A 25,796-nucleotide genomic window follows, 5' to 3' on the forward strand; every position below is an offset into this window, starting at 1 on the left:
TGCAAAAGAAGAAGACTGCAGATTTATACCCCACCCTTCTCCCTGAATCAGGAGGCTCAGAGTGGCTTACAATCTCCTGTATCTTCCTCCTCCACAACAAACACCCTGTGAGGTGGGTAAGGCTGAGAGAGCTCTTTCAAGGACAGCTCTGTGAGAGCTATGGCTGACCCAAGGCCATTCCAGTCGCTGCAAGTGGAGGAGTGGGGAATCAAACCCAATTCTCCCAGATAAGAGTCCATGCACTTAACCACCACACCAAACTGGCTCATGACAGATATAGGGCTCATACAATGAGGCAAACAAGAACTGATAGGAAGGGGCTTCTCTAAATTACTTCAAAAGTGACCAGTCAATTCAGAATTCTAAGCAACAATGATATATAGCAGGGGTGGCCAACGGTAGCTCTCCAGATGTTTTTTGCCTACAACTCCCATCAGCCCCAGCCATTGGCCATGTTGGCTGGGGTTGATGGGAGTTTTAGGCAAAAAACATCTGGAGAGCTACTGTTGACCACCCCTGATATATAGGTTATTCTGAAACACATAGGCAATTATGAAAAACCTCAACAAATTCAGACATCTACACATCCTCACATATCTACACATTATACTCAGCTTAGGTAGCAGTATGAGCAACTTAAGTAATAGATTTAGTAAACCAGTCCCCTAGAAGCAATGGTTACTTGTCCTATAGCCAGCATCATTGACTTATCATAATAAAACTGAAGTTCAACCACCAAATGCCTTGCTTTTGTAATGGGAACATCAAAGCAAAGTGCAAACTTTCAAAAACCCAAGTCTACTAAATAGCTACACTTATATATGAACATATGAAGCTGCCTTACACTGAATCAGACCCTTGGTCCATCAAAGTCAGTATTGTCTTCTCAGACTGGCAGCGGCTCTCCAGGGTCTCAGGCTGAGGTTTTTCACACCTATTTGCCTGGACCCTTTTTTGGAGATGCCAGGGATTGAACCTGGGACCTTCTGCTTCCCAAGCAGATGCTCTACCACTGAGCCACCGTCCCTCCCAAAGAAAGAATATGCATATATACATATAAAACTAGCCATTTATATGTATAAGCCCGGAAGCCAGTGAAATCATTACAGCTCAGAACAGACTAGACAAAGATTGTTCCACCGCTAAGCCTTACTTGCTCTTGTAACAAATATAGCCAGTCTCACCGTCCCTACTCTATACCCCCTCCTATCAAGAAAATGTTATTATATTATGCATACTTTAGTAGTATAGTTTTAATTTTATTTTAATTCTACCAGTGAGAGTGTATTCTTAAGAAAAACCATAGGCAGACCTATTAAATGAGAATCTGTGACAGAGACAGCCTCTGAAAAACAGTCAAAATTTTTAAATGATCAGTGGTATACTTGGGTTATTTTATTCCTCAATATGTTTAAAATAATGCAGAGAATGTTTTATGATAGGTCTTTTAACATCTATTAGCATCTTGCTTAAAAATAAAAGGAATTGCCTTTTTGCTTTACTCAGTCAAAAAGACACACCAGTTCCTTAGCAAAGCAATACCCTGGCCTGTATCCAACCACTGCACACAGCTAAGGATGGTATGTTCTGCCGATGGAATGCACCTTGTGCCAACACAACACAGTACTTTTAAGAGCATGTGGTGGCTAGATACAACTTCGTATATTTGATACCCCAAACCCACTACTCAAAGCCCTTATGTCATCTTAGATTTCACAAAAAACCAATAGCACCTTAAAGACAACCAACATTTATCTCAATATGAGCTTTCATCAGTCACAGGTAACTTTTTTCTGACAGATAAGTTTCATGGTGTAATTAATACCAACCCTTGGTGCTCCCCACGCTGCAATCTTCCCTATCAGATTTCCCAGTACAATCTGCCCTTCATATATTTGAAGTGGGCTATGACTCAAAAGCCCATATTGAAATGTTAGTCTCTAAGATGCTATTGGGTTTTTTTTTATTCTGTTGTAACAGACTAATATGGCCACCCCTATGCAACCTTATATTTTATTCTTGAATACTCTAAACATTGAAATCAGGTGTTATCAACTTACCATAACATCCTGGAGGAAGGGGCAATAGCCAGTAAAAGGGTAAAGGTCATGTTTAGATTGAAACAATTTCCTAGGGCACAGGTGTCATACATGCAGCCCACAGGACAGATATGTCCTCCACAGGGCTGGTATGCATCCTCAAAGCAATTGGCTGTTGTCTGCTTCCTTCTCCCCCCTCTTGCTTCCTTCTGTGTCACAGCTTGTTTTGTCAGGCTCTCTCAATCACACAGAGCTACAGAACAAGAAAGCTTGTTTTGCCAGGCTCTCTCATGTGCACAACAGAGCTTCTGAGCCAAGCCTGTCTTCCCTTAATTGGGTGAGGCTCCTCCCTCTCCCTCCCCTGGGGAGGAAGAGAGGAGGAAGGAGGGAAGAGTGAGAGCTTACTTTGCCAAGTTCCCTCAATTGCAGGAGAGAGATACAAAACACCTTTAAAACCAGCACATTTTTATTCAAGGTATGAGCTTTTTGCCTTGCTATAGAGAGAAAGAGTGTGTGTGTGTGTGTTTGTTGGGCTCATCATGCCAGGGGTCTCCTGGGTGCAACAGGGTTTACCTCCCCTTTATCACTGTATTCATGTCCTCATGATCCAATCTTTCTCAGTAGGAAAGCAATGAGAACTATTTAGACAAGAAATGACAAGCCAGTGAGATAGATTAGGCTGAGAATGTATGTCCAGACTAAGTTCACCCAGCAAATTTCCTTTGTAGACTTCCCAGATAGTAGGCTGACACTGTACATGGATGTCTCTCTATTATTGCACTACCTTATAGGAGCTGTAGTTATTTCTCTGGGGAATACTATAGTTTTGTCGATAAACTCATAGCCCTCAGTCTGTATCATGGTGCCTTCACATATTCTTGACCAGCACACAAAGCAATTTATGTGCGAAAGCTTGCAATGCCAGCCATTTCATGTGTTCCCCTGGGCCCTAGACTCAAAACACTGAGCAGAGATTTCTGTAATGAATGTCAATAAATCAAAAGTTTACAAATACACACCTGAACAACACCTGAACAGCATACTCAAGACTGCTATAGCACAGACACTGCCCCATTTTGATGCAATAATTCAAAGAAAGGTGTCCATTACCAGAGACCGTTAAATAAACGAAATATCACAAGAGTGCTAATGTTTTAAGCATGTTTTATTTTAAGTTTTTAAAAAATCTTTAATTGTGTTTGACTGTGTCCTTTATAAACTTTATATCTCTACCTGGCATTACATTTCATGACACACATGGCCCGGCCCAATAAGATTTCATTTATGTCAGATCCATCTTTTATAACAAATATGAGTTCAACAGCCTTGTCCTAGGGAATACATGAAAGGATAAAGGAGGGAAGAAAAGGTGCACAGGCTGGATTCAGTGATTCTTCAGCAAAAGGCACTGCCTCTTTCCAACCTTTCCTTTATTCCCCTCTGCCCAACAGTCCTTTCCAAACCCAGACTAAAAGCCTGTGTGAAATATTTATTTATTTAATTTTGCAGACTTATATTCCACCCTTTCCCATAAACAGGTTACGCTGGGAAGTTACAGAGGAGTGTGGAGGAAAACACTTTGATGTAAAGCAAGGGCCATTTCATCCCTGCCCACTCTTCACTGCATTCTTCTGATCCATGTGGGTATTACTAGTTCATATAGATCCCAGATCCCATACCCTAGGAAAATCTTTACAGAGGTCAGAAAGAGGAAGGGGGGAAATACAGGAATGATCTGAATTTCTTGCAGCCACATATCACTGGACACAGCCTACTGGCTCTACAAAATGATTTTTCTAAATATAAGGTTGAGGACTACTTACACTACCTGCTGAGGTAGTTTATGCTCTGGTTTTCAATGATACTTACCTTTCCAAGAAAAAGATACCCGATCAACTGACAACTGAGCTAATAGACATGATTAAGAAAACTGTGAGGTTAAATTGTTTGAGCAACCAAGTTAAGATAACTAAACTGTCTAATTATGAAAGAGTCAAGTACGAATCTCTTTCTCTCTCAGGTTAGGAAGTATAGGTGTAAATTTTGATGTTTAGACATTGTGGTAAAATTAGATCCCCTAAAAACCAAAATCATTATTTAAATGGATGACCCAAGCCCAAATAAATGAGAAAAACTGGAAGGGCTGAACTGACCTCTGCAATAATATTTATTTATTTATGGGATTTCTATCCTGCCAAGGCAGGCTCTGGACAGGTTAAAAGGTAAAGGTAGTCCCCTGTGCAAGCACCAGTCATTTCCGATTCTGGGATGACGCTGCTTTCACAACATTTTCACTGCAAACTTTTTACCGGGTGGTTTGCCATTGCCTTCCCCACAGGCAGGTTACAAGCACAAATATGATACAATACATCATTAAAAACATTTAAAATTCTCAGTGTGCAATATGCAGTTATTAAAATGACAAGATGGCAGTATATGCCTAAGACTGCTCAAGAGGATTCTGATGTTCAATTCAGTTCATAACAAGTATAACTAATGTGAGCAGCTAAAAGCAGATCTGGGCCAATTTGCAACAGGAGGGTCCGATTGTATCGTGTCCATAGCCTCAGCTAAAAGCCAGGTAGAAGAGCTCCATCTTACAGGCCCTGTGGAACTGCAATAAGTCCCACAGGGCTCTGATCTCCATAGGGAGTTCATTTTACCAGGTTGGAGCCAGAGCGGAAAAGGCCCTGCCCCTAATTGAAGCCAAATGGACATCTTTTAGGCCAGGGACTACCAGCCAACACTGATTGTCCCATCTTAAGGCTCTTTGTGGGACATATGGAAAGAGGCAGCTCCACAGGTATGTTGGTCCCTGGCCATTCAGGGCCTTTAAAACCAAGACCTGCAGCCAGTGCAGGCCTCAAAGGACTGGGTGAATGTGCATCCATAAAGGCTTCATAGACAGCAGGCATGCTGCTGCATTCTGCACCAGCTGTAACTTCTGGATCAGGCACAAGGGTAGGCCCGCATAGAGTGAGTTACAATAGTCTAATCTGGAAGAGACCATTGCATGGATCACTGTAGCCAAGACACGGGAAGAAAGGTGGACCTGCCAAAGATGGAAGAAGGCAGATTTGGCAGCCATTGTGACCTGGGCCTGATATGTGTGAAAAGGATCTAGGAGTCTTAGTGGACCATACTCTGAATATGAGTCAGCAGTGTGATGCAGTTGCTAAAAAGGCTAATGCGATTTTGGACTGAACAGAAGTATAGCGTCCAGATCACACAAAGTAATGGTTCACTTTGCTCTGGTTACATGTCACCTAAGGTACTGTGTTCAGTTTTGAACATCACTATTTAAGAAGGATATAGACAAACAGAATGCGTCCAGAGGAAGGCAGCAAAGATGGTGAGGGGTCTGGAGACCAAATCCTATGAGGAAAGACTGAAGGAGCTGGGTATGTTTAGCCTGAAGATGACTGAGAGGTGATATGATCACCATCTTCAAGTACTTGAAGGGCTGTCACAGAGGATGGTGTAGAATTGTTTTCTGTTGCCCTAGAACAGGGGTAGCCAAACTGCAGCTCGCAAGCCACACACAGCTCTTCAAGGGGTCCAGTGCGGCTCACAAAGGTGTTCTCCCCTGCCCCCCCTCCACATCCCTGTTTTGAAAGCAGAGATCCATTATTTTTTTCCTAGCAAAGAGAGAGGGAGGTGGATGGGTGGGCAGCCAGGAGGCCTCTTCCATGGCAGCTAAATCCTGCCCCCAGCTCCCAGCAGCCCTAAATTGGGCCTGGATGAACTGGGGGGCTTAGCCGCTTCCACCTTACTGCCGCTGCCACAAGTGAGAAATGTAAGCTTTAAGCTCCGGGTTCTTTGGCTGGGTGGGAGTCCTGTTGTTGCTGGGGTGGTGGCTGGAACTGGCGGCAGCATGCACATGGTCCTGTGGGCCATATGCACTCCCGTGGTGGTGGCTGCTCAGGGTGCTTTTGCTGGGTGAGTGGGAGGTCTTGGTGCTAGGGGGGGGGCAGCTGCAAGTGGAGCCGACAATGGCAGCATTCATATGGTCCCGGGGGAAAAACTTCCTCCTCTGCGGGTCATGTGCACTCCCGTGGCAGCACAGCTGCTTGGGGAGCTTTTGCTGGTGGGTGGGAGTCTTCTTGGTGCTGAGGGGGCTGCAAGCAGTGGAGCTGAAGGAAGCAGTGTGCACATGGTCCTGGAGTGAAAAACTTCCTTCTCTGCGGGCCATGTGCAATCCCATGGTGGCGAGGCTTGGGGAGCTTTGCCTGGGTACAGGGGAATCTTTTCAGTAGCAGCAACCACTTTGTTTCTCTCTGTCTCTCCCATCTATTCACTTTCTTCTCACCTCTTTCTCTCATCTCCTTCCTTCCTCCTCCATTTATTTTCTGTCTTTCTCTCTCTCCACCTCCTTCACTCTCTTTCCATCTCTCTCTCACCCTACCCCATTTCTTCCCTTCCTCCCTCTCAGCTATTTTCTCTCTTTCCAGTTCTTTTTCTCTTTTCACCTTCTTTACTCTTTCCATCCCTCCCCACACCATCTTCCTTCCTCCTACCTTCCTTCCTCCCCACCTATTTTCTTCCTCTCTTTCCATTTCTTCCTCTTTCCATCTCTCTTCCTTTCTTCCTCCACCAGCTATTTTCTCTGTCCATTTCTTTCTTTCCACCTCCCTACCTCCCTCTTTATTTGTCACTAATTGTGGGTGCAAATGCTTACCAAAATATATCACTTTCAATAAAAAACCAATGCAAATAGCTGTCTTGTACAGTTTATTGCCATCAAAGATCATTTAAAATTTAATAGGTCAAAGGTCAAGTGATGGCAATGGCTAGGCTCCACCCCTTCTGATGATGTCACATCTGGCACCAAAACCCTATTCCTTACTGTGATGTCACTTTTAGGCCAGCCCCCACACCCGCTTCTCATGTTGCAGCTCTCTATCTGGCATTTAGTTTATGTGGCTCTTGTATGAAGCAAGTTTGAGTACCCCTGCACCAGAAGGATGGAACAGAATCAGCGGGTTAAAATTAAAAGAGTTTTCCACTAAACATTAGGAAGAACTTCCTGACAGTTAAAGTGGTTCCTCAGCAGAACAGGCTTCCTCAGGAAGCCTTCCTCCCTTGGATTTTTTAAACAGAGGCTAGATGGCCATCTGATAGCAATGCTGATTCTGTGAACTTAAGAAGATCAAGAGAAGGAGGGCAGGGGGAAGTACTTGTGAATTTCCTGTATTGTGCAGGGGGCTGGACTAAATGACCCTGGAGGTCCCTTCCAACTCTATGATTCTTTGACCTATACAAACACAATCAATTGCTGAATTACAAATCATTAAGAAACTTGGAACAAACACCTCCCAGGACTGAACAGGAATATTATTTTTTTATTTCATTACATATGCTAAATCTATTCTTACCAAGTATAGCTGTATAACCACAATATTCCAATATATTTCTCTTTTAGAATAGTTTGTCAGAATAATGCTTTTTGTATTGCCATACTCAAATAAGGGATATTGGTTGTTTATCTCGTTACATATACTAAACCCATTTTCACTATATTTTAATGTATTTGTTTCCTATGACAAATTAGAATGATGTTTATCATGCATGTTACATTTTAAAAAATAAATTAGGTGGACAAGGACATCTTACCCCTATCTGCTAGCAATAGGGCAATTAGCAGACAGCTTTTATTATCTTTTATTGGTTTCCCATGCAAATGCTATCCAGACCAAATGTTCTTTCAATTTGTTATTTATTTATTTATTTATTTATCTGGGATTTATATCCCGCCCTTCCCACCGAGTGGCTCAGGGCGGCTTACAACATATATAAAACTAACATAAAAGTATAAAATTACACTTTAAATTAACATTTCACAATATATAATTAAAATCAAACATTTGTTATAAGTATACATCATTAAAACAGCCAGCAGTCATGGAGCTACACTCTATTCAGCTTCAGATAAAAATTCAGTATACAATATACAGCATTCAGTAGTCGGTATACAGGGCCGTTAGTTGTGGGCCAGCCGGAAGAGGACTGTCTTACAGGCCCTGCGGAATTGGGTGAGATCCCGCAGGGCCCTTACCTCCTCCGGCAGCTGGTTCCACCAAAATGGAGCCATTACAGAGAAGGCCCGGTCTCTTGTGATCTTCAAGCGGGCCTCCTTTGGCCCGGGGACAACCAATTTTTCCATTGGATTTTAACTTTGTACCATTTTGCATTCTAAACCACTGCCCACCAGCTATATGTAGCTCTGCTCACTGAAGAAGTATGCATACATACAAAAGTTTACATCTGAATAAAACGTTGGTCTTAAAGGTGCTACCTGACTTCTACTTCTACTTTTTTCTTCAATCAATTTTACTGAAGACATAATCCTGGATTAAAAAAAGAAAACTATTCCTAATGTAGAAGGAATTAGCCAGCTGGATAAGATATACAATTTCCAAGGCCAAGAGAAACTGAAAATAATATAAAGGTGGTACTCATAGCAGTCTTCAACCTTGAGACTACAACTCATATTTACTCCCAGACAGCGGCACGGCACATACTACACTGTAAGCCTGTGATATGAAGAACACATTGTCATGCAACATAAACAAGAATCAAAGCTAAGACTTCACCACCTTTCATACCCAAGACAGTCCCTTGTGAGCCTTGAAAAAGCAATGCTAGGAGATCAGCAATATGAGCAGCAGAAGTACAGAAGAAGAAATGGGGGATGCGCATTTATCTTCAACATGACTATTCATTCTTCTCATTACTCCTGTATCCACAATAGACCCCAACAAAAATATAAATGTACAGAGACTGTTATTGTTTTTGTGTATTTCAGGGCACCACTGCTTTAGCTTTGGTGTAGTACTTAAGAGCCAGTCTGATGTACTGGTTAAGTGTATAGACTCTTACCTGGGAGTCCAAGTTTGATTCCCCAGTCCTTCACATGCAGCTGCTGGAGTGACCATGGGTCAGTCATAACTCTCTCAGAGCTGTTCTGCTCAAGAGCAGTTCTTGAAGAGCTCTCTCAGCCCCACCTACCTCTCAGGGTGTCTGTTGTGGGAAGGGAAAGGATATTGTTAGCTGCTCTGAGACTTCGAGTGAAGGGTGGGGTATAAATCCAATCTCCTCTTAATTTTTGGTGGGGCAGACATTTCACATTTTCCTGCAGTTGTCATTTTCCAAGATAGTGGATAGTTATTTCAATAAAATAAACTTAGGATGCTTGTTTTGGTGGCAAAATATGTTTTTCAGGCTGATAAAGCCAAGTGCATTACTATATTACCTACAGAGATAACCATTTTTCTGGTAGCTGTCATTTTGCAAAATAGCAGATCTTTTTTTCACATTCCTGTGAGATGGTCATATTGGTGTCAAACTGTATGTTTTTGAGGTCAATAAAACCAAATATGCCATACCTTTGTTGCAAAAGCAAAATAAAGCATTATTTTAAAGACTCATAATATTGAGGAGTGCTAATTCCAGAAAAACTTTTTTTAATGTTTGTAATATTGGGACAAAATGTAGGAGGAGAATTGTTAAGGTGGACGCTTATAAAATACAGATAATTATTGTCTGGGGATGGGAGCCTCACCCCCACATGCACCTGCTTCAGTAGATATGCTGGCAGGGGGCAACCTCACTCAGACACTGCTGGGGCAGAAAGACGGGCTCAGGCAATAGGCTATGCCTAGAACAGGCCAGAGAAAGAGGCCAGCAGTTGGGGCCTCCTGGGGCCTGTGGAGGTAGGCAGAGTAGCTTTTTAAAACCCCAGGGAGGGTGACTATTGGCCCAGATGTCCTTCAGTCCCTAACAATACTCCCTCTAAGCTGTGGAGTTCTGTGAGCAAAAATTCTACTTCATTAGTTACTGGCATTAAAGTTGTGAGCTACTGTATAGAATTCTCTGCTCTGGAGCCATTTTTCCTGAGCTAATATAAATGTTATATAGTGACATACTTCACATTTCTGGGATCCAAGATCATTGCAGATGGCGACCATAGCCATGAAATTAAAAGACATTTGCTCCTTGGGAGGACAGCTATGGTGAACCTGGGCAGTATAATAAAAAGTAGAGACATCATCCTGCCAACAAAAGTCCATATAGTCAAAGCGATGGTATTCCCAGTAGTAATGTACGGCTGTGAGAGCTGGACCATAAGGAAGGCCGAGCGCAGAAGAATAGATGCTTTTGAGCTGTGGTGCTGGAGAAGAATCTTGAGAGTCTCTTGGACTGCAAGTAGATCAAATCAATCAGTCCTAAGGGAAATCAACCCTGACTGTTCCTTGGAAGGTCAGATGCTGAAGCTCAAGCTCAAATACTTTGGCCACCAAATGAGAAGGGAGCACTCACTGGAGAAGATCCTGATGCTGGGAAAGACAGAAGGCAAAAGAAGAAGGGGACGGCAAAAGATGAGATGGCTGGACAGTGTTACTGATGTAACAAACACGAATTTGAGCAGACTTCGGAGGATGGTGGAAGACAGGAGGGCCTGGCGTGACTTTGTCCATGGGGTCGCAAAGAGTCGGACTCGACTGTGCGACTGAACAACAACATCAACAAAAAGTATGAGCCAGAGGCTTAGAAACTGTGAACTAGCTCACACTAACTCAGCTTAGAGGGAACACTGCTCCCTAGGGGCTCACCCCTGAAAGGAGAGCATTGGGGGGAAACTGGGAGCAACCCACCCTGAGGAAATCCCTTATTAGTCCAGTCCAGAGAAGGCCAGGGAAGAAGTGTCATACCAATCGCACAAAGCCACACAAGAGGCAACTGATTTTTTTTTTTTTTTTGCAGGGGGAAGATCAGAGTGAAGACAAAACACCCTCTTTGCCCTATTCTGATGCTCTTCTTGGGTTGAAACCCATAAAAAAGGAAATACTGGAGGGTGCTACAGCCCCAGATTCTGTTCCAATACTGATGGAGCCTAACATTTATTCTGCTGTCTTAAACAGTAAATTAAACAGAGTGCTTGTTTGTCAGTGTAATATTTATAATGTTTACATATTGGTTAAACTTATTCTTAAACGAAAGTTACAGCCCTAATACAAAAAGTGGTTTGTTATGCAACCTTTCTACAGTTCTTTTGACACCTGCAAAAAAAGAGACCAAAGCAGTTCATCCTTCTTGCACCTGCGTGCATTAGATTTGCAAGTTTTACAGCTGCACAATGGCAGTAGTTCCTCCCTGAGACAACACAATCACTGGACCGAACATCACCTACACCAGGGGTAGGGAACGTTGGCTCCAGATGTTTTTTGCCTACAACTCCCATCAGCCCCAGCCATTGGCCATGCTGGGTGGGGCTGATGGGAGTTGTAGGCAAAAAACATCTGGAGAACCAAAGTTCCCTATCCCTGACCCACACCATCTCAGGCTCATTCTCTTGTTAATCTTCTAACATTATATATGCTATCAAATGCCAACAATGTCCTTCAATTCTCTACATAGGACAAACCCTATGCCAAAGGATAAATGGACACAAATCTGACATCAGGAATCACAAGACTTGAGAAACCTTTAGGAGAACACTTTAACCTCCCAGAACATTCAGTGGGTGACCTCAAAGTAGCTGTTTTATTGCAAAGGAACTTCAGGAACAGAATGAAAAGAGAAACTGCTGAACTACCAGTTATCACAACATTCAGAACACACACCCCCAGGACTTAACAGGGATACTGGTTTCTTATCTCATTACATACGCTAAACTCATTCTCACCAAGAAGGACTATACATCCTGTGTATTTTTATGCATACCTTTCTCGCTCTGCTTTCTGTGTGTGTGTGTTTTAAACAATATAATGGAGTACTGGTTTGTAATACAATGAAATATATAGGAATAGATTTCTTCTGACATAACACCTCTAAAGAACGGTATATCAATACAGTATTTAGAGTAACCTATACTGATTGCAATGTAATGCAATGAAACCTGAAATATACTGCACACTACTCCAACTAAAAATAAAAAATGCTGTTGTCTGTACACCTGAGGGGGGACGAAAGGGGCATCATAAAGGAATCTCAGTTTACTTTCCACAATTAGAAAAGATTCTCGTACACACTTATCTTCTATTTTGACATACTTATTGCTTCAGCCATTGTTTCCCCTTAATTGGATCCATATAGCTGTTGACACTGTACACTTGTCTTGTTGTTCCTGTTTTGTCTCAAAATGTCTTCATCATGTTATATGCTAATTTGCTTTTCATCCCCATAAGTTTGAATGTTTTTTGTCTATTGCATTCTATCTGAAGAACTGTGCTTGCATATGAAAGCTCATACCTTGAATAAAACTTTGTTGGTCTCAAAAGTGCCACTTCATTCTAATTTTATTCTATTGCTTCGGACCAGCATGCTACCCACTTGAATCTATCCTCCGGTATGGGTCTGAGACCCTGTGCTGGTATCAGATGCCCATTTACTTCCTCTCAGCCAGTTCTCCTCATCTTAGTTGTCTACAGAGTTCAGCACTGAGAGTTAGGTGAGGAGTGTGACTCTCTGATAACTAACTGTTGAATAGGTTCTCTGATGGAATCTGAAGTAGGCAGCATATTCAGGATCTGGTCACTTGTGCATATGAAATACATTTCAGCTTATTGAACAAGTCCACATCAGCATTTCTGCACCATACAATTTGACATTTCTTCCTGTGACTGTCATTCTCAACAAACTGTTCAAGAAACTTACAAAGCTCTGCTCTCACTCCTAAAACATCATCACCAGTTAGAATGTGACACTTAGCACCACAAAATCTGTATTATTTGATAGTATCACCACATACTTTGCTCCATGATTGACTGCCCTGTTTGCATGGGGGACTATGTAACAATCAGTCTCCCCAGTACTGCTGCTAAATTCCTTAACCTCAACCTTCTCATTATCTAAACATAGTTCTTTGGCAATAACCTTGTCACCCCTAAACTAAATTCCGAGCTGGTCCCTATTCTCTTATATGCCGATGACGCTACCGTCTTATCCCTCACTAAAGTGGGATTAATGTGTCATCTCTTATTTCATACTGCACCCAGAACTCCTTATCCATCAACTATGATAAGACCAAAATCCTGCTGTTTTCCAAATCATGGAAACAGCATACCTGGAAAATTAATGGCAGATGCATTGACCAAGTTAAATCTTTTAGATATTTCAGAGTTCTTTTCCATTATAATTTGAAATGGTGCATGCAACGTGATCAAGCCCTTCTTATGGCCAAGAACAAGCTATCGGCGTTAACTCATTTCCATCATCAAAAAGGCAATCAATTTGTCCCAGCCGCTTCGCGAATCCTTCGCACCACACTACTCCCTCAGCTACTTTATAGGATTCCTGTGTGGTTCCAAAGTTTCAGCAAAAACACAGAAAAAACCACAGCTTCTTTTTTACGCCACATCCTGGACATTCCCAACTCAATGCGTTATTTTATCCTGTGTGCCGAACTGGGTCTCCACACAGTAGAGTCTAGAATCCGGATTACCACAATCAAATACTGGCTCCACCTTCATTTTCACCCCTTATCCCACAGTCTGATTTCTCTTACTTGCAGACCCTTTGACCCCTAAATGGTTCTGTTCAGTACTCGTGAAAATTAAATCAATTGGTATCGATTTAGATTCATTGACAAACTGCAATGAAACTTACATATTTCACTTGATCCGCAGGAGAATATTGGATATTGACTCCCAATTAATAATTGCTGAAGCAAGGGGTACATGCTCACACCGCTTCTTGGACCTTCCCTCTTCCCAAATTTGCATGGCTCAGTACTTCTCAAACCTAATAAGCCCACATCAACGCCTAGCTTTTATGTTGGCCAGACACAACATATTTCCATAGTCAGTGGTCTCTGGTAGATATAAGGGAATGCCTTACGAACAGAGACAGTGCAGACGTGGTAGAGAACCTGACTCTATATGGCACATTCTATTAGACTGCCCGTTACTTTCCCAGCACCAACAACGCCTGATCAAACCTCTCCTCTTAACCTCCAACTTGGTGACAAGCAAAAGGATAGAGTTTTTGTTGGCTGGCAAATGTCTCTAATCACCGAGCAGGTTGCAGAATTTCTGACCCAACAATGAATGAGAAAGAAATTAAAAATGGGAGTCAGGTAGGGGAATGCCTTGCTCCACTTTTCTTAGTTAAGTTTTGCATGTAACCTTGTATTCCCATGCTGGTTGGGCTTGCAAATTACTGCGGTTTGTATGTCCCATTTTGAAGTTCCTTTGGATCTTGTTTTTCTTTTCTGTTACGCCAATAAAGGTTATGTCTGTCAAATAACCTTGTCATCAAAGACCACCCCACTTGCAATAATATGTATGTACACCTCAGATTGCTCAGGAAACACTTGGCAGGCAAGTTGAAGTAAATTGGTTTTGGTTTTGTTCTGAGATGATGCCCAGAACTTGTTCATTTGAGCAGGAGTTCATGTATCAGGACAGATATTTGCTAACTTCACTGTCCCAATATTGCATGCTCGTCAAAGCCTTTAATCTTCCTTGACTGAGAGTTCTATGTAACTAGCTAGGATAAAATACGTCTTCCTGAACTGAACAAACTCTATTTGGGTATTTGCTACCAGAAAAATGTCTCAGACCCATACTGGAAGAACTATTGACTTTGTGTGGCTGTAACATTTGCAGAACTAATTCATGCAGGTGCAAGGAAGCTGGACTGTTTTCTTTTCTTTTCTGCAAGAGTAAAAAAACTGTAAAAATGTTGCCTAGCAAATTACATTTTATATTAGGAATGTAACTTTTGTTTAAGAACAAGAATTTAACCAGTATTAAGCATACAATACCCTTTATTGGCATGATATCGAACATGACAAAGAACCAATCCATCCATTAAATGGCAATTTACAAATACGTTAAGCACCTTCTAGATGCTAAATATAAAAATTTCGCAACAGTTTCAATTAACAATTGGTTCCGAGTTGACAACAGGAAGACGATTTTATATTTGTTGGGCTTCACTGTTTGCTCACTCAGCGGTCAATGAGTATGGAGCGCAGGTCAGAGTAAAGAGTACAGTTAAGCAACATGTGTTCTAAAGTTTCTATCTCTGGACATGCACAGGAGCACAATCCGCTTGCATAGGGAGTTTTATGGACTCTTCCAAGAAGTATCACAGATGGTAGCACATTAAACCTAGCTATTGAATAGGCTCTGTGTTGCCGGGGAGCCATTAGGCAGGTGAGATATTCAGACCTATATCCAGGAGTGGAGGGTGGGATGTAAATCCAATATCATCTTATTATTATTTTTTGAGAACTCTTGGAGAACAGGAGAGGTGCCAGAAGATTGGAGGCAGGCGAATGTTGTCCCCATCTTCAAGAATGGGAAAAAGGAGGATCCAGGTAACTACCAACCTGACCCGTTAGCTTGACATCTATACCTGGAAAAGTTTTAGAACAAATCATTAAACAGTCAGTCCTGGAACATTTAGAAAGAATGGCTGTGATTACTAAGAGCCAGCATAGGTTTCTCAAGAACAAGTCATGTCAGACTAAACCTGATCTCTTTTTTTGAGAAAGTGACTACCTTGCTGAAACAGGGGAATGCTGTAGACATAGTTTATCTTGATTTCAGTAAGGCTTTTGATAAGGTTCCACATACTATCCTTGTTGACAAGTTGGTAAAATGTGGTTTGGATCCTGTTGCTGTTAGGTGGATCTGTAACTGGTTGACAGAATGCACCCAAAGAGTACTTGTGAATGGATCCTCTTCCACTTGGAGAGGAGTGACAAGTAGAGTGCCTCAAGGATCTGTCCTGGGACCTGTTTTGTTCAACATCTTTATAAATGATTTGGATGAAGGAAGAGAGGAAACGCTTATTAAGTTTGCAGATGATACTAAATTGGGAGGGGTTGCAAATACAGTAGAAGACAGAAACAGGATACACGATGACCTTGACAGACTGGAAAACTGGGCTAAAACCACTAAAATGAATTTTAACAGGGATAAATGTAAAGTTCTGCATTTAGGTAAGAAAAATCTAATGCATGACTATAGGATGGGGGTGACTTGCTTAGCAGTAGTATGTGTGAAAAGGATCTAGGGGTCTTAGTGGACCATACGCTGAACATGAGTCAACAGTGTGATATTGCAAATGCAATATTGGGCTGTATCAACCAAAGTATAGTGTCCAGATCACATGAAGTGTTGGTATCGCTTTACTCTGCTCTGGTAAGACCTCACCTGGAGTATTATGTTCAGTTTTGGGCACCACGTTTTAAAAAGGATATAGACAAGCTGAAGCGGGTCCAGAGGAGGGTGACGAATATGGTGAGGGGTCTGGAGACTAAGTCCTATGAAGAAAGATTGAAGGAGCTGGGCGTGTTTAGCCTGGAGAGGAGGCAGCTGATTGGTGGTATGATCACCAACTTCAAGTATCTGAAGGGCTGTCATATAGAGAGTGGTATGGAATTGTCTTCTCTGGCTTCAGAAGGTAGGACCAGAGCCAATGAGTTGAAATTAAATCAAAAGAGTTTCTGGCTCAACATTAGGAAGAACTTCCTGACTGTTAGAGCAGTTCGTCAGTGGAACAGGCTTCCTCAGGAGGTGGTGGGCTCTCCTTCCTTGGAGGTTTTTAAACAGAGGCTAGATGGCCATCTGACAGCAATGAGGATCCTGTGAATTTAGGGGGAGGTATTTGTGAGTTTCCGGCATTGTGCAGGGGGTTGGACTAGATGACCCAGGAGGTCCCTTCCAACTCTATGATTCTAAGTCAGGTTTGCAGCTTGGGATCGCTGCTTGACAAAGCAGTCAGTCTAGAAAATCAGGTGGCTGCTGTGGTTAGGAATGCTTTCTTCCAGTTTTGGTTGATGTAACAGATGTATCCCTCCCTGGCTCAGTCTGATCTAGTCAAAGTGATATAGCCTCAGTTACATATAGACTGGACTATTGCAATGAGCTCTACTAGGAGGAGGAGGAGGAGAAAACTGTAGATTTATACCCCATCCTTCTATCTGAATCAGAGTCTCAGAGCGGCTTACAATCTCCTATATCTTCTCCCCACAACTGACACCCTGTGAGGTGGGTGGGGCTGAGAGGGCTCACACAGCAGCTGCCCTTTCAAGGACAACTCCTGCAAGAATTATGGCTAACCCAAGGCTATTCCAGCAGGTGCAAGCGGAGGAGTGGGGAATCGAACCTGATTCTCCCAGATAAGAGTCCACACACTTAACCACTACACCAAACTGGCTCTCAGCGTTCAGAAGCTGCAGCAAAGGAAGAACGCTATGGCTAGACTGCTGGTCAGGGCCAGTTACCACAATCATGTGATTCCAATATTATAGCAATTACACTGGCTTCTGATGCACTTCCAATCAACTCTAAGTGTTGGTTTTGATCTTCAAAGCCCTCCGTTACTTGGGATCAGGATATCTGAAGGACTTTCTTGTCCCATACACTCTTACCCAGGTACTAAGATCAAGGGAGAGGCCCTCTTGACTGTTCTATTGACCAGAGAAGCTTGTCTGGTACATAACGAGAAAAGGTCTTTTCAGTGGCAGACTCATGACTATGGAACAGGGTGGTGTGCGGGGCCTGCCCACTCTTGATCTTTAGCAGACACCTGAAGATGATTTTATTCAGAATAGCGTTCCATTTTCAGTTCTTCTGCCTCCCAGCAGTTTTAATTATTAATTTTGTTAGTGGTTTTATGTATTGTATTGTGTTTTATTCCCATTTTTACTGTAAATTGCCTTGAGTTCCTATAGATAATAAATGTTTTGAATAAATAAAAATAAATATTACGTAAAAGATAAACAATTCTAGAGATCAACTGAAGTCTGGAGGTGATGTTCTGACTCCAGTGACATCTTACTATGTAAAAGAGATCTAAAGTGTTGGTTTTTGTCACATCTGAATAGTTCTTTAGATGCATTCTGAAAATAAATTATTTAGGCTCAACTTATACCCTGCTGGTCTGCCTAATGGAAACTCAAGTCCACTTAGGTTAACCTTCTCTAAAATATTTTGTAACAAATACTAAAGAAATTATTTAATTTCTCTGTAAAGAATGCATTTAATCTGAAGTTACCAATCTTCATGCAATACTACTCTTCTATCTATAATAAGTCAACTGCTTCTCTATCTGGTTTTGAGATAAAGTTTTGGATTTTTAAAATTTTTCCCTCTTTAGCAGTGATCTGCTTTTCCAATTCATTATCTCACAATCCAGGAGTAAATTGATAAGGCAGGCAGAATTCATGTTTTCAGGGTACCTCATTCATTTACTCTTGCTGTTGATTCTTGGACTAACTATCCCAAAGTATCTTTTTTGTATATATAAATTCTCTCAGTGCTGGACATCGAATTCTCTGTAAAATTATTAATGGTTTGTCCAACACCAACTGAATGAAAACAAGGAAAGCTGACAAAAATCCAGAAGGCAAATTATTTTATGCGATAACTAACACATCTACTCATCACACCTCCATGTAACTCTTATGCATGTCAGTGGCAACCTCAGTGTCACTATCTCAGATATTACACTTTTAACTAAATATACTCCTGGGAATGGGAAATCTACTGCCAAAATATTTCACTTTTAAACCTGCAAATCAGCAACTTGCAGTGCAATTCTAAACAGAATTATGGTCCTCTATGACTTCAAGAGTGTAACTTTTTAGGATTACACTGTTAGCTATGTTTTCATTTTCAGATTAGGTCCATATGTTTCCCTAGCAAGTGATAAGTATAACTTATGGTTTATACAATTACTCCCTTTTATTATTTCCCTACTAATGGAGAGGTCTTTTTACCCATAAAATCCCAACTTCACTGGATTGGTAATAATTCCTATCCCAAGTAAGTACACTGGATTTCATTGTTGTTTAAAATGTAGGAACGCACCAAATAAGTGTAGTTACCTGCCACATCAACGCATGCCTGTACCAAGGATACCTGGTGCACAAATGTTACATACAGGAATAGGCATTCAAAGTAATCTTAAAGAAAAAGCTAATAACACAGAGCTTCTGTTAGCTAAGAATTGTATGCAGCTGTTTCATTTAAACTGTCCCTCAATGGTCACCCTACTATCATGAAATCAAGCTGATTTATATTATAGTCTACATGGGATGTGCCAGAGGAGCTCACATTTCATTATTCTACAATCACTTCTTCCAATCTGACTGCAACATTTGTTTTCAGCCTCTCCTCTCATCTTATCTCTTCCTTATCATCTGCCAGTATTCCCTATGAAGAATTTAAATCAGAAAAACTTGTCAACCCCCACACTTCCCACAAGTCATCACCTTCTTCTAATCAAGCAATGAAAATCTTTTCCAAACTCTCACTGCATCCCAGCCCCCACACCACTTTTATAAGGTTACCCGTATAAACAGAAGCATCCTCCACTCACCTTGACCTTCTCTTCATTTCTATCAAGATGCCTAGTTCCTTACTGATTTCATACTTGTGTTCCATCTTTTTAAACTCATTTTAAAATTAGATCCAAGTGGGCAGCCATGTTGGTCTGAAGCAGTTCGACAAAGCAGGAGTCAAGTTGCACCTTTAAGACCACGAAAGCTTACGTTCTGAATAAAACTTGGTTGGTCTTAAAGGTGAAACTTGACTCCTGCTTTGTTCATTTTAAAATTGTATTCCAGGATGGTTCCCAAGCTACCCTGATAGCATACCTTAAGACCCTATTGTCCACTTTTTCCATTGTTGGTCAAAATCTGCATTTTTTTCTTTTTTATAAGTCCTCTAGAGCAGGGGTCCCCAGCTCCCCGGTCCGCGCAGCCTGGCCATCCCCCCCCCGCAGCACCCGCTGAAGAAGCGGCGCTGCCCTTGCCTCCTCTCCACTTCCTTCCTGGGTGGAGGTGCCATGGGGGGTGGGGCAGAGGGTGACCCTGCACAGTACTGCGGGGCAAGGCAGTGAGGCTGTGTGGTGCCGCAGGGGAGCAGGATGCCCCCACCCTGCCAGCCCTGGTCCCGCGGCGGGCGGGACAGCCCTGGTGCCGGTCCCCGGTGCCAAAAAGGTTTGGGACCACTGCTCTAGAGAAACAGTTTCTTAGGCCTTTCCATCTCTACCTGCAGAACCATTCTGCTTACTTAACCTGACTCCCAAACATTAGTCAAGAACAACCAATTTTCAAATTCAATCATTTGTTCTTTTCATATCACATCCAGTTTGAGAGCCAGTTTGGTGTAGTGGTTAAGTGTGCGGACTCTTATCTGGGAGAACCGGGTTTGATTCCCCACTCCTCCACTTGCACCTGCTAGCATGGCCTTGGGTCAGCCATAGCTCTGGCAGAGGTTGTCCTTGAAAGGGCAGCTGCTGTGAGAGCCCTCTCCAGCCCCACCCACCCCACAGGGTGTCTGTTGTGGGGGAGGAAGGGAAAGGAGATTGTGAGCCGCTCTGAGACTCTTCGGAGTGGAGGGCGGGATAGAAATCCAATATCTTCTTCTTCATCTTCATCCCGTTTCTCAGGTGAAGCACTGAAGCACTATCAATCTACGAGCATACTCACATTTCCCTTCCAATCCACTGCTTGTCATCACATTCATTCCTTGTTTATGTAAAAGCTGTTCTTGTTCAATAACTGCATTTCTGGCTTCAAATTTCTCTGCTCCCAAATTTCATACCATCCTTACTCTAGAACAGTCTATGTTCCTGTACTTGTCATCCTTAAGTATGCCACATTTCTCTTTCCAAAATATATTAGGAAAGGGTAGCTTCTCATACTCAAGAGTCCTACTATAAGGATGCTAAACAGTGCCACATGAAAAGCAGGAAGAAAGAAATTGGTAGTATGTGTGTTATGTAGGAAAACTTTGAAGCTACTACACATGGAAAACACCTCGAATAACAGTAGTTATTCGAGGAGGACAGTGTTCTGCTGCAAATATAAGTGCAGGAAAATGTTATAGTGTTGGTAGCATTTATCTTTTTATCACTACATTAATATAAACACTGCAAAAATCTCAATGCAGGTATATTTCTATGAATCTTGAAGAGTTTATTTAAACCAGGCAGTAACCTAATATGTTATTTTCATGTAATTTGGCAAATGTACAATATAAAAAGAGCAAAAACTGATATCCTCAACTCACACAAGGAGAATGAAGCAAATGCCCCATGTGCTGCTTGCCCAAATTAAACTGGTTTTGTTTGTTGCAAACTCCCTTCCCCCACTCATTACGTTACGAATTAATCACATTAAGTAAAGACTGCAGGCACGGCCCATATCACAATTAAGTCTGCTTCCTCTTTTTAAAATATTCCCTCATTCTCTGGTTTGCAGTATTTCTTCAACTTTTCCCCCTACTATTGTATTTAAAAATGGCCCCCAAAATTGTGTCCTTGTTTGAACAGTTGTAATTTTCTTCTCCATCCAAAGGACAAGGTTCACTTTTAGGAACATCTAATTTCCCCGGCCGGGGGGGGGGGGGGTTGTAGTTTATCACCAAATATCTGAAATTGCCATTATAGCTAACTGAACTTGGCTCCCCTAAACACACCATTTCCAGAATAAGTGAAAATATATATTTCCTTTATACAAACGATAATCTATTGTATTAGTTTACACTGACAGTACAAGTTTAAATGGGGACTCCTTTTACAGTCAGCACTGCTTTCAGTTACATATAGTTCACAACCTAGCCCTTTACTCTGGACATAACCATGCTCATCCATGCCATAACAACCTCCATATTGGACTACTGTAATGCATTCAAGGTGGGAACTGCCTTTGAAGATTTCTCAGAAGCTTCAATCGGAGCAAAATGCAGCAATGAGATTTCTTTCAGCGGTCAGTTACTTGTAACATATCACTGCAGTGTTCTGTCACTTACACTATTTACCAATTTGTTCCCAGGGCATCAAAAGTGGGAAAATTGCCTACATTATTAGAGCTGCATTGCTCCTCCTCTGTCATAAGTCATAGACATGTAACAGAGCTAGCATCCGTGAATCAGGAAAGACTAAGAAGGGGGGAGCGGGACACATGGGACCAGAGCAAAGAAGAACTCTGGAAAATGCTCGTGTAGTTTTGCTTAACACCCACTTCCCTGGGTGAAAAATATGGGGTGTATATTAATAGGCATTTAATATGTGACCAATACAGAGTGAGGCAAGGCATATGCACCAGAATAATCCATTTTCTATATTGCTTTTTCTCCCCCTATGAAATGTAAGTGAGCTGAGGAGTCAAGTGTGTGTGGAACAACGTGTAAGCTCTAGTATAAAAGTGCTAGCCAATTAATTTAAGTATGCTGACCTACTAGTACTTTTAAATCCTTAATCTCTTTGCTTTTTAACCACACATTTCAAATTGTTTTGCAGGGGATTATCTACATCAGGGGTGGCCAGCGGTAGCTCTCCAGATGTTTTTTTTGCCTACAACTCCCATCAGCCCCAGTCATTGGCCATGCTGGCTGGGGTTGATGGGTGTTGTAGGCAAAAAAAAAACATCTGGAGATCTACCGTTGGCCACCCCTGATCTACATCATCAAAAAGATAAGCAACGCTATCTGGATTTTACAGTGGAGCCTGTGGTGACAGAGTCAGAAACAGAAACCTATTTTTCTCCACTTTCATCTTAAATTCCTAGACCACACCAGTCTTCGCCACATACCTCTAAACCTAACCCACAACTATAGTCACAACCGTATAAAAGCAGACACAAGCTACTCTTTCAGAACAACCTAAACTAGGTTACCGTCTTGTCAAGCGACTGATTTCATTAAAGAGAAAAGCCGGATAGGGAGGGCACAGAGACATGGTCGGGGGGGAAAAGTAATTTACCTACTTTTTGTTCTTAACGTGAGACAAGCTATGGCTGGAACCGAAACCACAGAAGATACTTTGCAACTCAAAGTACCCCGCACTTAAAAGCCTTGAGGGCTGGAACCCACCATGAGTGTCACAAAGAGGCAACGAAGAGTAGAGGGGCAGCGGATGTCCCATATACACGTAGGGCCCGGGAGGGAGGGAGGGAGGGGGAGGTGGAAGTTACTCTCGCGGCCCGTCCACGACGGGAAAGTGGGTGGGAAGAGGCGGGTAAGAGCAGGGAGAGCGCGTACACGACGGCCACTTTCCAGCTTCCTTCTCTGCCACCTCCTCCCAGTATTACCCCAGGAAAGGACAGAGTACCGTTGGGCCTCTACTCCCACAGCGGGCGACCATCGTATCCACGGCCGCTTCATCCTGAGCTAAAGGTGAGCCTGTCCCTCCTCTTACAGCCTGAGGCGGTACTCACCAGCCAACACCACCGTCCTCCTCGGCTTCTACTGACGCTGCCGTACCTGATTTCCTCCCCGTGCAGCAAAGAACTCGCTCGCACGGCCCAAGCACTGGGAAGAAGAAGAAGAAGCAGCAGCAGCAGCAGCAGGAGGCAGAGCGCGCGCGCACGCGCGCTCCGAGAGCCGCGCCGGTTGGTCAGGTCGCCGCCCGCCAGCGCGCTCCCCCGCACGCACGCTCCGCACAATCCCCCCCCTCCTCCTCTCCACCCTCTTCTCACGCTCAGAACTGTAGTCGCGCTCCCGTAGCCGTACCCAAGAACTGATAGGTTTAATGAGGGAAACTATTTGTTCGCGTAAAAGGGGAGGAGCCAAACCTCTACAAATCGCGATTGAGAAGAAAAGAGGCGCAGAAGCAATAGTAACAGAAGGAAAGGATTTCTTTGCGCATGCGCATACTCCCGCTTCGAAAAGAACCGGTACCAATGGGCGGAATAGAAGAATATACAACAAGCATTGTACGAATGCTCCTATTGTGTCTTATTTTTTCACGTTCCCATGTTTAGAGTGCTTATTTGTATGCCGAAGCTACGATTGGGAACGCTGAGATCCAGTCGTTGGCTAGCTTTCCTCTAACGTAATGCATCTGCGCTGCCATTAATTGAAGCGGGAATTGGCCGAGTTTTTTGTTTGCTTATAGTTTATGTACTTTCATATTCGTTAGTGTAATTATGGGGGAGAATGGTTCACATATTTTGAATGTATGTGTTATTTAAACAGTTACACAAAACGTGCATATATATACATTCTGTATTTATTTAAATTTCTATCCCTTCCTTCCCTCCGAAGCGGGCTCAGGGCGGGTTACCACCAATGGTTCCCTCTAAGCTACAGAGTCTTGTGAGCAGAAATTCTACTTTGTGAGCAACTGGCATTAAAGTGGGGAGCTCCTGGCATTAATGTTGAGAGCTACTGCAGAAATTGTGTTCTGGGGTCATCCTTCCTGAGCTAAGACAAAAAAGTGTGAGCTGGAGACTGAAATTCTGTGAACTAGCTCACGCTAACTCAGCTTACAGGGAACACTGGTTACCACCAATGTTCCCTCTAAGCTGCAGAGTCTAGTGAGCAAAAAATCTATTTTGTGAGCTACTGGCATGAAAGTTGTGAGCTGCTGCATAAATTAGTGTGCTCTGGGGTCATCCTTCCTGAGCTAAGACAAAATCTGTGAGTTTAGAGGGAACACTGGTTACCACTAAGGGTTAATACAGTAAACCATATCAAAAATCACATCAATTAAAACCACAGTGTGTTTCAAGTTTTAGTTCAAGTCAGATCTGATCAATGGGTTCCCAAGTTGTTAGAGCCAAGCAACCAAGCAATTTCATGATGATTTCAGCCAATAGTTTGAGCAGGAGGGGCCAAGCATATTGGATATCTGCTGGCTCAACAAAGCCAGGGGGAACAGCTCCATTAACAGTCCCTGCAGAACTGTAACAAGTCCTACAGAGTCCTGATCTCTGTGGGGATCTCATCCCACCAGGTCAGAGTTAGAGCTGAAAAGGCCCTGGCCATGGTTGGCTAGATGGACGTCTTTTGGGCCAGGGATTACCAGCAGATGTTGGTCAGCCAATTGTAAGGCCCTTTGGAGTACATAAGAGGAGAGGTGGTCCCGCATGTTGGTCTCTTGGCATTTGGCTTTAAAGGTTAGAATCAACACCTTGAAATGGATCTGGAACTCTGTCGGAGGGTTGCCAGGTCCAACTCAAGAAATATCTGGGGGCTTTGGGGGTGGAGCCAGGAGACTTTTGTGGTGGAGCCAGGAGCAAGGGTGTGACAAGCACAATTGAACTCTGAAGGGAATTCTGGCCATCGCATTTAAAGGGACCATGCTCCTTTTAAATGCCCTCCCTCCCTTTAGAATAATGGATAGGGGCACTTTCTTTTGGAGCTTATAGAATTCGACCCCTGGTCCAATCTTTTTGAAAGGGGGGGGTTGAGAAGAGACACTGGATGCTGTGCTGAAAATTTGGTGCCACTGCCTCAAAAAACAGCCCCCCCACAAGCTCCAGATACCCCCTGATCAAGTTTCATTATACCCTATGGGAATCGGTCTCCATAGGGAATAATGGAATGCCCAGGAGACATTCCCGCCCCCCACTTTCAATGCCCCTGAAGTGGGGGGGGAGGACCTCCAAACCAGGGGATACCCTGCCCCCACTTGGGGATTGATAATCCTACTCTGTCAGCAGTCAGTGCAGCCTGCACAACGCTGGCTGAATGTGCGACTTGATGTCACCAACAACATGTGTACTGCTGCATTTTGCACTAGCTACAATTTCTGGATCGTTACAAGGGTAGGCCTGTGTACAGTGAGTTGCAATAGTCTAATCTAGGAATGACTGCTGCATAGATCACTGTAGCCATGTTGCAGGAGGAGAGGTAAGGGACTAGTTGCTGAACATGCTGAAGATGAAAGAAGGCTGATTTGGCAACCACTTGATAGTGAGGCATCCAGTATCACACAGAGAGTCTGAGTCCTGCTTTAAATTTGCAGTTCCAAACATGCTGCTCTTTACAGGGTATTTCACACATAATT

The 25,796-nt window shown here is 42.8% G+C and overlaps 1 protein-coding gene across 3 annotated transcripts in view; it reads right to left on the reverse strand.

The window, feature by feature from the left end:
- ZDHHC5 (zinc finger DHHC-type palmitoyltransferase 5) overlaps positions 1 to 23,481 on the reverse strand; it is an 82,130-nt gene extending 58,649 nt beyond the window's left edge. For 2 of the 3 annotated variants that reach the window (XM_060263005.1, XM_060263004.1), the window contains exon 1: positions 2,061 to 2,079. The gene's annotated coding sequence lies outside the window, so the exon portion shown is untranslated. Of the gene's footprint in view, positions 1 to 2,060; positions 2,080 to 23,220 lie in introns of those variants that run through there. The other variant, XM_060263003.1, reaches the window with a different exon arrangement.
- Positions 23,482 to 25,796: the final 2,315 nt, after the last annotated feature.

This window comes from Heteronotia binoei, chromosome 21, assembly GCF_032191835.1.
Source record: "Heteronotia binoei isolate CCM8104 ecotype False Entrance Well chromosome 21, APGP_CSIRO_Hbin_v1, whole genome shotgun sequence".
Lineage (NCBI taxonomy): Eukaryota > Metazoa > Chordata > Lepidosauria > Squamata > Gekkonidae > Heteronotia > Heteronotia binoei.